The sequence below is a fragment of the Podarcis liolepis genome, assembly GCF_965112155.1.
Source record: "Podarcis liolepis genome assembly, chromosome: 4".
NCBI lineage: Eukaryota > Metazoa > Chordata > Lepidosauria > Squamata > Lacertidae > Podarcis > Podarcis liolepis.
The window spans coordinates 58,161,532-58,175,470 of NC_139558.1; the positions used below are offsets into that span (position 1 = coordinate 58,161,532).

General features: G+C 37.9%; 1 protein-coding gene across 3 annotated transcripts in view; it reads right to left on the reverse strand.

Moving 5' to 3' along the window:
* The window catches only part of NCAM2 (neural cell adhesion molecule 2), a 198,116-nt gene that overhangs the window by 23,973 nt on the left and 160,204 nt on the right, over positions 1–13,939 (reverse strand). The window lies entirely within an intron of this gene.

Genomic DNA, 13,939 nt, shown 5'->3' on the forward strand with positions numbered 1-13,939 from the left:
AAAAATAATTAATGCAATATTTATACAATGTCAAAGACATTTACTTAAACCAATTACTTTAAAATGTTGAAAATGTAGGTAAATGAAGGGCCCTTTTTAAAAAACGTGAAACAAATATCATCTGAAGTAGAAGGAATCACTAGGTTAAGATACTGAATATACTTTCAGTAAAAGTGCACCATAAGAGCTCTAGGACAACAATATGAATTTCAGGTGGAACCACACCACTTCTAATCCCATTTTAGTCCTTCTACTGATATTATTAGACACGCCAAGATGTCATGTTACCACAATATTGCTGATCAGTGTACTACTCAGATGCATCAGAACCCAGTCAAAATTGCAATGGAACAAAATGGCCTCCCATTCACCAACATTTAATACCTTGCCAAGGTGCAGGCAATAAGTTATGAGTCATTATGTTGCCTTCAGCTGATCTGCAGTACATACTAGTTAGATACAGCTCTTTCTGTTCTGTTACTTTGGAAGTACTGAAAGGCTATGCAATTTTCATCTTTTAAAGTGTTGGTAGAAATCCTATTGAAGTGGCTGAGCTATAAATCAGTTTGGCATATCTTGCTACACTGTGCAGGTTCTGCATGCAATGTATATGGATGGTGGTGGCATGTATGAAGCCCAAAGCTCTATCACATGAATGACCTTATCTGATTGGTAATAGCAAAATACCATTTATCCATTCATGTTATGTAAGAAATAAGTTGCACTGGGAAATAAAAAATGTTATTCAGGTTCTGCGCAGGGCCACAGAAATCTATGGGCATATGTAACTCAAGTCCATTAATTCCAGTGGGTCTATCCTGATTATGAATTAGATGGATGTAATCCATCTTCCTCCCAATGAAGTACCTCGGTTCTAGCCATGTCTACTCAGAAATAACTCATTGAATCAAATGAAGCTTATTCTCAAGTATGTAGGGTTATGATTGCAGCCTAAGTGTCTTTGAAACCTCCAGTCTTTGATCAAAGAGCAGAATTGGGGAAGAAAAAATGGAGGGTGAATCTTTCTCTTCCTGTGCCCTACAAATCACCAGCAGAGAAGAAATAGTGGGTGAGTGGGAGTATATATTAGTTCTGGATTTTTTTGTCTTTTAAACAGTTTCACAATGAGAGAGAAATAATTACATCAGATCCAGGACTGGGTTTGCTCCAGTTCTGGGAGTATGATGGGGACAGTTTCATGCGCAAACATAAATGTTCCCATCACCATTTTTGACATTAGTGCTCCAGTGCTGGAGAGAAACTGGCTGTGAACTTTTCCACAACAACATACAGTAGAGGAAGCCTCTGATTTCATACCTCCTTCTCCAAGGGAGATCCAATAGACCCAACACTCCTATCATTATAAGCATATATAGCAAATGCAGCTAACAGAATTTTCTACGCCTCTATCCTACAGGACTTTAAATGTAAGATTTCTAAGCAATTCATGTTGGGTTTCTGACTTTCTGCTGCTCTTTCTGGCCAATAGCCATGACTCACCTTAGCCCTCTCACATTCCATTGGAAAATTACTCCAGGTGCCTCTCGATCAGCACATAAGCTTCTGAGGCATCAGCCTATTTTTATGCTGGGGAGGGTGACATGCTGCTCAGAAGAGGTATGCATTTCCCAGCAGGCATGCTCCACTTAGCCTGACCTATACTACTTTCCCCAACTAGTTTTTTTTTTCCATTAGAAAGAAATATTGGAAGCTGTTGTGATACAGACAGGACATCTCTCTAAGAAGGGCTTGGAGATAATAGCCTGCTAGATCAGGCCAATTGCCCATCTAGTCTAGCATCCTGTTATCACAGTGCCAACCAGATGCCTGTGGCAAACCAGTGAGCAGAACATGAGCACAAGAGCACTCTCTTGTGGTTTCCAGCAACTGGTATTTGGAAGCATTGCTGCCTCCAACCGTGGAGGCAGAGCATAGCCATTATAGCTGGAAGCCATGGATAGCCCTCTCCTCCATGACTTTGCCTAATCATCTTTTAAAGACATCCAAGTTGCTCGCCGTCAATGCCTCCTGGGGGAAAGAGTTCCATAGCTTGACTAGCTAGCCACTATGACTCCCAGATTTCACTCCTGCTCTGTCACTTCCAGTTCAGACCCCTCAAATTAATATTTTTGGGGGGGTCCAACATGCACCACTTTACACTTGTTTATATTGCATAGCATTTGCAATTTTACTGCTCATTCACTCACTTTGGAGAGGTCCTTTATTCAAATTCTCTTTTTTTGTTTTTGACAACCCTGAACAATTTAGTGTCAGCAGCAAACTTAGCCACCTCACTGCTGACTCCTAACTCTAGATCTCTAGGATCTCTCAGCTGGTTGAGCAAAGGCACTTTCTAGACATCTCTCAGACAACAGCAACTAGGAGCAACATTGCACAACCCGACAGCATTGATCAGGTCTCTGTTTCTGAGACAGTAGATGCCACATCTGAGAAATGGGAATAAATGGCTACTACACAGTTCTCTTGCTTTGAAATGTCCTCTACTTTTGAACCGAGACGGTGCTTTCCAAATTATTTAAGAATGTGAGCAGCTTAATATGGAGGGTTTGAAATAAAGGAGCACAAAAGGGAAAGATAGCAGTGTTGGTCCATAAGAAAAATTACACACTCCACAGTAGGGCAATAATTTTATTAGGTCAAGAAAAATATCAGAAAATAGTGTCAAATTTAATAATTGTGTGATTTTCTCCTAATAAACACATTTTTCTATGCAGTACATGTTTTTGCAGTGAATTTATCCTAATATAATCCATTTTGTATGTAAGCCTCACCAATATATTTGTTTTTATGCACAATTGTTTCTAACAAATTCATTTTTAATTAGTTGGAGAACTGAGGTGAAAAAGTCAGATAAGGGCGAATTTCAAAGAATAGTCGTGTCTCCATTCCCATAGCATTTCAGAAACATGTTTGTTTCTGAGTTTGATAAATTCACCTTTAAATGTGAACTGAATTCTCCAAACCCATTCCTAGAAAGAACCATATAATTTACCCACTTATAGTTCTTACAGAGCATACTGGTGTGGCAATGAAACTACTGCACTGTAGATGCTGTAACATGTTGAGTGGTAATAGGACAGAGAGGAAGAAGCAGAGCTGAGTGTCAAGATTTCTTTCCCATAGAACCCTACAGGGTGGACTCAGAGACCCACAATGGTTTCTTACTCCAGGTTCTGCTTGGCAGGTTCAAATCACAGTATCCCTTTTTTGATAAACAACCCTTACAGTATAACCTGTTTTCTTTGGCGCACCACTGAAGTTTACACTCAGACTTCCTCCCTTGGGTATCTCTCTTTCACAGCTCTTCATCTCACAATTATCTCAATGTGCCTATGCTGGCAAAAGATGTCTAGAGTTTATCATTCATCTGTACTGGATCATGGAAGCCTCAATTGTTTCTACAATTCAGCTGGGCTGTGCAAAGAACAGTAACATGACTGAAGCTGTGTACATGTTACCATTGGTGTTTGAAGATGGGTATTACATGATGTTAGCCACAACTGATATGTAACTTGTATTTTCTTGAAAAATACTCTTTTAAAAAAATAAAACTATTAAAGCTTTTTCATAATGCAACAAATTAAAAGAAACTAATCTGAATAAAAACAAAAACAGAGAGAGGAAGAGAAAGAGAAAAGAACAAATGAAAACAAAAAAGAATGGAAGAAAATGAAAAAAGAAGAAAAATATAAAGGAATTTTGATTTTCTGTCTGTCAGTTACATAAAATAAATAATTCAAAATAGACATTCTAGAATGACACCCAACTGATCTACTTTCTGTTAGGCATCCCCCCCCCAATCTTCTGACCCAAATGTCTCAAATTAATTCATTTTCCTTTTCACACAAAAAGTTTAACAATGGTTCTCTAATTCTTGATATTAATAAAAGTCTGAAATGGTTTTTATCCAATCAAATGTATCAACTTCTTCTCCAATAACTTCAACTACCATTCCTCCATATTAAATAATAATAACTCTTTCCATATTTGTCCACATAAGACTCTTTCTGCTGTGATCATATATTAAACTAATATTCCATAGTTCTTTACTTATGATGTATTCATCAATTCACACCCAGTTCAGTTTCTTCCATTTCCTGATGAATTTGCCATGGTTCTGCATCTTGATTTTTAAAAATTACCCTTCTGTTTACACTTCATTCTACTCCATCAGGACTCCAGCATTTGGCTGTTTCATTTCTCTAAACTCCTGTGTGAAGGGTTTCTTCTATTTCACCAACCACTGCCTCCAACTCTACAATTTCACCCTCCTTTTCTGGCAGTCTTTTATCCATATTGTTCTCTGAAGTCTCTGTGTCATATTCAATTCTGCTTTCCATTTCATCCTTCTCTGGTCTGCTTTCATTCACCATTTCATCAATCTTAGCTCTAATCACTTTTATTTGCTCATCAAACATTTCCTGAAGGATGCCAACAGTCAATGGAATGTCCAACAATGTATTTGCAAAACTGAATGTTCTTGATCTTATTAACAACTCAGTCTCATTACATCTGCCATCTTCGCCTTAAGTTCTTAAAGTCACTACCTCTTATCAGAACACATTCCTTTTCCATGGAGGAGGTATGAAGTGGCAAAATTACTATCAATTTCAAGGCAACACTTTCATCAATAAAACAGAGAATTAAAATAAGAATTATCAGCACTCAGATCTCCCGTGACCTTTTAAAACTTTATTGGTTCAAACAATTAGAGCATGTTTTTTTCTTCCTGCCTTGAATGAACAACTCTTCTTAAGGCCAGAAAGTAGATCACACGCCAGATTAAATTTCCACTGGCAAACAGAAATCTTTCTCAGTCATAAAATATAACTGCCTCAGAGATTGTTAGAAAAAGGGATGCTTTTCAGGCTCATACCCATCAAGGCTCTTACGTGGCTTTTGGGCAAAATGTTGATTCCTCTACTCATAAGTTGCCCATCCTTGTTCAGGTTCCCAGGAGCTGACAGTTTCTCAGTCGCCCAGTGTAGAAAATGGCCTTTTCAAAGTATCAGATGTTAATCCCCTGTTCACTCTTATCTCTAGGTTACTTCTGGAGCCACAGCTGTCTCTTGAGGCTCAGGTGGCCTTGCTAGCATGGTTTAGCTTCTGTTAGGTTTGGCCAGTAACCTAGCTGCACCTTTACCTGGACAAGGATAGCCTAGCTTCTGTTGGCCAAAAAACAAAACAAAACCTCAAAAAAGCTCAAAAGCTTTTATGTTTTTGAAACATGGCAACCCTGGGACAGGACTTTTCTGTGGTAGCTCCCCATTTGTAGAACGTTCTCCCAGGGAGGCTCAACTGGCAGCTTCATAATATATCCTTTCATGCCAGGCAAAAACTTTTCAAACAGGCTTTTGGCTGATAATACTCTATGACCTTTTAAATGTGTTTGTGGGAGAGGCATTATTGGTCTGTTTTTATTATCAGTTTTGTTTTATTATGTATTCTTCTGTTCTCATTTCATATGTTTGTGTTGTGGACCACCGTGTAATCTTCAGATGAAGGGCAGTATACAAATTTAATTATTATTAATAATATTTTTACTGAATCTATATTGAATCCTCATTGTATCACAAACATTCTGCCCCATGATGTAGAGAACATATCTGTGTCCTTGGGTATACTCTTTGGATCTTAGACTATGTACTTAAAACTAGGGGAATATCTAGTTTCTACATGGTCTAGAAATTTCTACATGGTCAATGCTGAATTCCAGCCAAAAGAGTCTATACTGATATAATATAATATGATATGATATGATAGCCAACTTATATCTAAATGGCAATCACATCAATGATGGAGGAAGCTTGTTTTCTGTTTCTCCAGAGGTAGGATCTGGACCCATAGATTCAAATTATATGAGATGAGTTTCTGCCTGAACATTAGGAAGAACTTTCTGGTAGTAAAAGCTGTTCAACACTGCAATGGACTCTATTGGGAAGTTGTGTACTCTCCTTCACTGGAGGTTTTTTAAATAAAGGTTAGATGACCAGCTGTCAGGGATTTTTAGATCTATGATTCCTGTATTGCAGGGGATTGGAATAGATGACTCTGTGTCACTACCAACTATAATTCTTTGATACTATGCTAGGCAGGGCTGCCAAGAGGTGGATACAGAAGGTACTGATTTACAAGACCTGCAGTCAGCAGGGGTCCTGGACTCTGAGATACCATTTAAAAAAGAGGTGCTAGACCTCCCAGAAGGGAAGATATGAAACAAACATGGAGGCAAATTTCTAAGCGATTTCTGTGAGATGACATGTCAGTCTGGCTGCTCACATCTTTCAGTGATTATAGTCAACGAGTGAAGTCAGAGCTGTGACTGATTAGTGAGTTGTTTGGACACCAAGCAATAGGAACACCTGTGTACCTAAAGAACTGTTGCTTTCACCCCCTGCCTCCTTCTGTCTAATTTTCTAGTCCCTGAAGACTCACTCCACAGTTCTAAAGACCTCATTCCCCATGTGTTCTGGCATCCTTACTTTCTTCTTAAGCAACTTTTCTGTGGTTGTTTATCTGAAAATAGGCACTGCCTTGAAGTTAATTTGTGCAAGTTATTTAAACAATTTTTCTTTTTTAAAAAAATGAAAGACATTAGAAGGAAAAGCAAAACAGGAGAGGAGAAATCACACAGTCTAGGGGAAAGTTACTGTGTAAGCACACTAGAAATATATTGATATATAGGATTTAATGCAAAATACAGAAGAACAGTCTTATCATAATTTTACCATAACTAATGATAAATGGAATAGAATTGCAGATTGCAGAAAAGAAGTGCATAAAATGCAGGTCCACTTGTTGTTGGGCAAATTCATTCTTCAGTCTTATAGCTATTTGAGAACAATGCCATAATAGCTTTAATTATGTAAAGGTAAATTACTTAGGGCAGTAATACAAAGTGATGTGTTCTCTTACTTTTTTTTCCTGAAGAGCTAATTAATGTTCAAAAAGTGCTGAAGTTGAAAAAATATCATAATTTAATTGCAATTTGGGTAACGTAGCTGACATTGATGCTGATGATGATGGTGGTGGTGATGGTGACGAAACAAATTTACGGAACATTTTGCTTGGTGCAGAAAATTATCTGCCCCTGGGTATAACATTCCCAGCAGCTATTTTTACAAGTGCAGGAAATCCAAAAAAAATGGTTGCACTTACCCCAAATTGTTCTTCATTAATCAGGTCCTCTTTGCAGTCACACACATAGAACCATACATATACAAGTCACAGATTCTAGATCTCTAAGCAGCCCCAAAGGTGCCTGGGTCCCCTTTTGACTGATGGGTTTTGACCTAGTGGACATGTGCTGATAGGCAGGCTGAGCACCTCTCTCCTCACTACTCAGTTCCTTCCTGACAACCAAGACCCTTTACAGGGACAAAGGCAGAAATCACGTGTGCCATTTGATATTACCACCCCCCAAAAAATAAAAGCTACAGATATGTGCATTCTTCTTTTCTACTTTTTATCCATGTTCATTCCCACATAGGGACAACTGTTGACCTAGGCAAAGTCGTGAGTGTTTTCAGGAATAAAAAGCCTGAAAGGCTGCTTTTCACAAAACTGCAGTCAATCTTTGTTCAAACATCCTGGGAATAATGCCTGAGATATAGTTCACACAGTAGCTTTGCACAGATCTGGAATATGGTCCACTGGAATGTGCCAATATGAGTAGAATCCCATATCTTGATGAAAATAATAATAATAAAATTGAGATGTAGAGGATCATATCATCTTGCTCCATTACACTTTGGAATTCTGACTGTTATATTTATTGGAATTTCTCTTCGTGAAAGTATCCACTTTAAATTGCCCTTCGGTTTACCGTAGTTGTACATCAGCTGTTCCACCAAAACATGGCAGATAGCATACAAAGAACTAACATAATTTGGTCCAGAATCTCCAGAATGGGCTCCATCTTTGATATCTTGTGGTCTGCTAGGGCAAGGACTTGCCAAGATAAATCTAAAACAGAAAGGAGCATGGAACCCATTGTCATTTGTTCTAAAAGTTTAGAGCTAAAATGCCCAGCAGAGTTTGATTCCCCCTTTATTCCATCATAATCTGGCTTTCTTTCCTTTGGACATGAATCTGCTGGGCAATCAACTGTTTTGTTCTGGAAGACAGTCAACTGAGTCATTTTGAGAGCATCTCTAAATCCTGAAGTCATTTCTGGGGTGATCACACAAGACGTGTGATTTTAACTGCCTCAGCTACTTTCAGTTTCCAGTGAAGATTCATTTTGTAATTCCTATTTACCTGGCACAAGGCTGTGTAAACTTGAGAAATAATATAACTCTTTTAAGAAAGAATTCCTGTAACTACAGAGGAGATGTCAGTGGTACATCGCTATAGAGTGAGTCTTTACTACTCACGTCCCTAATTCCCATTTACTCTTGTTGGCCTATAAGCGTTTTATCTGTGAGTCATCAGAGTGTCAGTCCCTTCATGAAATGTGTGCAGCTCACTGCATTGTTAGTGCAGCTATTCTTTGTAATAGGGAAAGACCAGCTGGCTCAGGAAATTCCAAATCAGCATCATCTGTTCAGCCACAGAAATGTTCTAGCAAATAACTGGAGATCTTGTTGATCCAGTCTGCAGATGCACTAAATGCTAGGGTGTTCATCTTTGGCTCTGTTTACTTTGAAGTTTTATCTCTGAAGCAGACAGTATCACTTGTTTTCAGCAAAAGACACTCCTGGGTCTATTTGTCAAATGAACATTTTTGCTTCTCTTTCTTTCATGTTCTTTAAGGTGACATTGCCATGAGTTTTCAGTAGGGTGTCATTAATTGTATGGCACCATCCTTCATCCCATTTGCTACTGTACTGAGAATAAGCCATACTCCAGGGGTGTACATAGGTCAGTAATGCTTTAAACAAATCTCCATACAACATATACTTCCTTCATCAATTATTTCACTGTGTGGCTCTTTCAATTACACACAGTTCTGGGTTATGCGAGCAACTTGTGCTGCAGTTACTCAGTTTAAATTCAGCACTGGGAAACTGAGGCCAATTATTACTGACTTTATTTGGTATGCTATATTTTGAGAATGTTAACTACAACACAGCCACCACTGAGGAGATGCATGTGGCATGTAGTGAATAGATATATTGGGGTACAGTAAATGTAATTATTAAGTGCATCTTGGAATTTCAAGTCAAGCCATCCCTTCCTTTGTGGCATTGGGTGAGAATTTAGTGCCTTCTCTTGCAATCAAGCACCTTCCAAAATTATCCCATCTGCAATTCCTGTAGTCTCTCACCCAGAGATCACAGCTACATTTATTTTCTAGCTTTCTCATATGACTGCTTCCTCTAGAATTCTCAATGAACAATCCTCTTTTCCATTTCCACTTTGATTTCCTGTTTATTGTTTTTTATGCTAGAGGGAGTGATTTGACAAGTAATCCTGCATGGGCCTGCAGCTCAGGTTCAGAGATCTTACAAGTTTTCAATACAGAGTTTAAATTTCCAGAAATAACATCTAAAATATGCATTTACCTGTCATGCAGGTGCAACATTTAACTCTACTTTTGCATTTTTATCATTTGTTTTGTGCTAAAATGTGGTATAAGGAGTTTGTGATCTGCTTAATTCTGGGCAGTTTGCACAGATATAGTAATAAAATAAGATTCCCAGCAACTATTTGTTGATTTCTGTGTATCTTGTTTGTGCCGCAGTCAGATTTATTTAGAAGATTTGCACACCATCTCTTAATCAGGTTTCAAAAAGTGGCTTATAACAGGCTACATAAATTAAAACAAAAAACCAGGAACCCTTGTTCCTTAGGCTAACGCAGAGGCCAGCGCTCTTCTGATAGCTAGACACAAGATGATCTTTCACTTCCTGTGATGTTCTTCCTAGGAGAGTGAAGGAGCAGCATCTCATTGGTCTTTGTTTCTTTGGTTGATAAGAGGACATAATGGTATTCCCTTTGCTTCTGCATTCCCAGTTTCATATTCGTATGTCAGCCATTGTCAAAATAGATTTGTGTATCTGCAGACTGTGCTCCTTGCTCAGACGATAATACATCCAACTGATATTTTGACACACATCCCGGAATCATAGTGCTGCTTTTGTGGTAAATTATATGTGTATTTCACCCAATAATTTAACTTTCCCAGAAAATGCTGTACTTCTTTGTTTGACTAAAGCAATGGCATCAGTTCAGGACCCTGAACTTTCCTCTTGTTCATTTCAATCCCTTTGGTGGAGAGGAAATCTTCTACAAAAGTCAACTCAGTAATGGCAAGCACACTTTTTATCAATTCAGTTATATATTTTCAGTTCAGGTAATTAGTAATTGAAATAGCTCTTTCATCCTGAATAGTGAATTAATTACACTTTCAGGTGAATATAGCATTTTGGCGTGTGCTTTTACTGTTTTTTGTTATCCTGCAGATTTTGAGAGTTTTTTACAGAATCAAGACTTGCTCATGAGAAAGATTCTCTTGTGACATATTGGCTGCATTTACACATTAATGTTAAACAGTGGTTTAGCATTATGAGGATGAGCTACAGTAAGCAATGAATTCATGTACACACAGGTCCAGCAGTACATCCCCAGGAAATCGTTTGTTAGGTGAATGTTTGCATAACAAGCTGATGATTTCCATTATTTCTTATGGGAAGATTAATAAATCATGACTTGTCCGATCTCCCTCGTACCCTCCCTCCTTCCCTCCCTCCCTCCCTGGCAAAAGACAAAAAAGTAAGGAAGTGGGCAAACTTCGACTGTTCAGATATCTGAATCAGCTGCTGCTGTAATGAGGTTTGGGTATCATTCTTTGTGTTCAGATAACTGAGATTTCAGATAATGAGCATTCTGATTTACTCCCTTCCCCTGGTGGGGTCTTGAGGGGTTTGGAAGCTTTTGCTTCTGTTTTACATTATCTTAGTGTTGCATCCCAAGCCTAAAATGTGGTAAACTAAATATGGTTTATTGAAACAAGCCTGCTCCATAACAAATAATTTGAAGTTGGTTTGTTTCTATGATAGTTTGTTTTTTTAAAAAGGTGCATTTATTTATTAAATTTGTACACTGCCTTTCATCCATAGATCTCAGGGTGGTTAATAGCATAAAAATACAAAATAAAAACACAAAATATATAATAAAAACAAGAACAAAACAATAACCCTGCTCTCCCCAACACCTCCCACAAACACATTTAAAAAGATATAGGGTGGTTGAAGAGAAATGTTTTTGCCTGGCTCCTAAAGGTGTGTGTGTGATGTTTTTATTAAAGGTTTCTTGGTTTACAAAAGTATGTGCAATGTCTCTTTTTTCAACTTACATTTTCTACAGATCAGTTTCATTTGTTGAGACATTAGTGTTACATTTAAAGGTGTATAATTAAGGAGCCCTTAATTATAGAGAACAGAGTCAAAAATTAAGCCAGCTCTTAATACAGTTGTCATGTATTGGATTATAATACATAATTGATATTTAAATGGGTCTTTTCTTCAGCTTAAATTCTTCAAACTACTGTAAGCACTGAATGTTGATATCATTCATGGGATCAAGTACCGTGCAAGAATTTGAACTTTTCCTCCACCAATTACTGTTGTAAAAAGTTTGTTCCAGCCTTGATAAGGCACTATGTTCATGTGTGGCCCTAGGACAATCACCCTCTCATTCTAATCTATCTCAAAGGTGTGTTTTGAGGATAAAATGGGGAGGGTGTCATAGGAGCCAACTCCTAGGGGCTGAGGTCCCTTCAGCCTCCCCTAAAGTATTTGAGGGGGCTATCCCCCTCCCCCAAGCGGATTGGCACTACCATTCAAATGGTTTGTGCTGTGTATTTTGATCAATTATGTGGGGTGGGGCTTACCTGCCCCCCCCATATTTTATTCACATTGGCCCCCTTGAAGGGCATGTACACCACCCTGCACTTGTTGGGTGAAAGGTGGGGTGAACATGTAATAATTAACAAGTATCATACATACTATCTGTTTCCTCTCTTTCTGTGCCAACAAACAAAGATAGATTTTATTCATCTTATTTCCTACACAGTTTTCACTGATGCTATAGACATTTCTATACAGCAATCTCTCCCCTACCCATTCCCGCAGTGTCGCAAAACACTTCAGGCCTTAAATTCTGCTAGGGGCCACCAGAGTGATATTTCAAACCTGTTTTTACTTTCATATTTTAGCCTTGGGAGAAGTGCATAATAGTTGAGTGCCCTTCTTAGCATATGCCAAGTGAATTTCCTGTTGCAGCGAGAATAATCAGACTACGCACATCAAGGCTCAGGGTGCACTTTTGGGAGTACTTCAGATCTAACATGTTTCTTTCTATTTTAAATTTAATTTTATTCTGTAAGTAAATCTATATGAATAAACTGAAAGCTCTTTTCTATAGTGATGAGATTTGGAAGCAGGTAGCAGTATTGTAACAGGCTTGTACCCTAGAATATCTTGAAATTAGGTACTGAATCCACCTTACCATTACAGAAAACTATGAAGCAAGAAAGAAACTCTAGTTGCAAAAGTAAACAGAAGTGTTTCACACATTTCCTATGGGGGGTTGCAGAAAAGAATATATCAGTGTTGTGTTTATTCAAGCTTCAAAATATGAACTTATTGTTATACTTAAAACAAAAATAAATGTTTTTAACCTCCAGGTGAACCTTTCAAGTTCATAAGGCTGTCACTGCAAGTAATTAATGAAAATATAAAGGAATGGTTTAACTTGATGAACACTGACATTTTTTGCAAGTATATAGCACAACATGATCACTTTAAATAGATTATCCATCATCTCTGCCTATGACAAAATGGGTTTGGTCAGGAAGAGTGAAGATGCTTTAGCACACATGATGGCACTTTGTTTGAAAGGGTATGCAAGACATTCCAGTCAGGGACATAAAAGGTCATAGTATTTGTGGAATCTGAAAACAGTCCTAAATGCAATGACTGATGGGTGCGCTTCCATGAAATAATTGGCTTAAGTCCATAGTCAAGAAAATATTGCTATGTAAGCTGAAGGGTTGTGACTGGAAACAGCAGCTATTCATCCCAAACATCAACAAATAAATTCTGCCTCGCTGATAAACACACTCTTAATATGCTGAGAATTATTGTACATAAGTTAAACTCTAGGGAGAACCGAGATATGTCTAGAAGCTTTCAATTTTAACTAAAAATAATCAATGTGGATTCCTAAGATAGCAATTGTCTTGATGATGGTTGAATCAAGTAATCAACTTCTACCTTCAAATCACCCGATAATATTAGTTTTAGTTTCCTACCAATTTGCTCTGGATACCAAACTGATATTGATATAATTGTGAGACCTAGAAAGTAATTGAGGATGGCAGAAATCCTTCTCAGTGGAGTTATATTTGATACCAAATGTGTCATAATGTCCACGTTTGGATGCTTGATCAAGGCTTTATAAGCAATAATGATACCCAGCCTTATTTTCCTGGTTTGTTAGCTCCGGCATAGTTCCTTAGTTCAGGTGTAAAATGGAATGCTGGATTAACGCAAGCCAAAAAGTTCACACAGCTGGATAATGGGAACAGTGTAGGGATGAGAGTGTAGCCAGATCATTCATGCATGGCTTTATTAAAACATTGTTTACAAAGTCCTGGATGATTATGTCCATCTTCCCACCCATTGTCTTGCCCTTTCCCTTTCAACTTTTATTTTAATGAATTTTTTAAAAAATGATTCTGTAGAAATAATCCATTAATCACAGAGACCTATCTCATTTAGGCTTGTAATTTATTTTCTGCAAGATTTCAGATCTTGCACAATTTCTTTTGTGATTCTGAATAAAATTTATCTGCTTTTTATTATGCACTAGGCACAAGGGAGCAGGTGCACATGAAGAAATAACCAGACTGAAACCGTGTATGGGGTAAACAAATCCACAACAAGCCTACAGGAACATTGGGGTTTGGCAA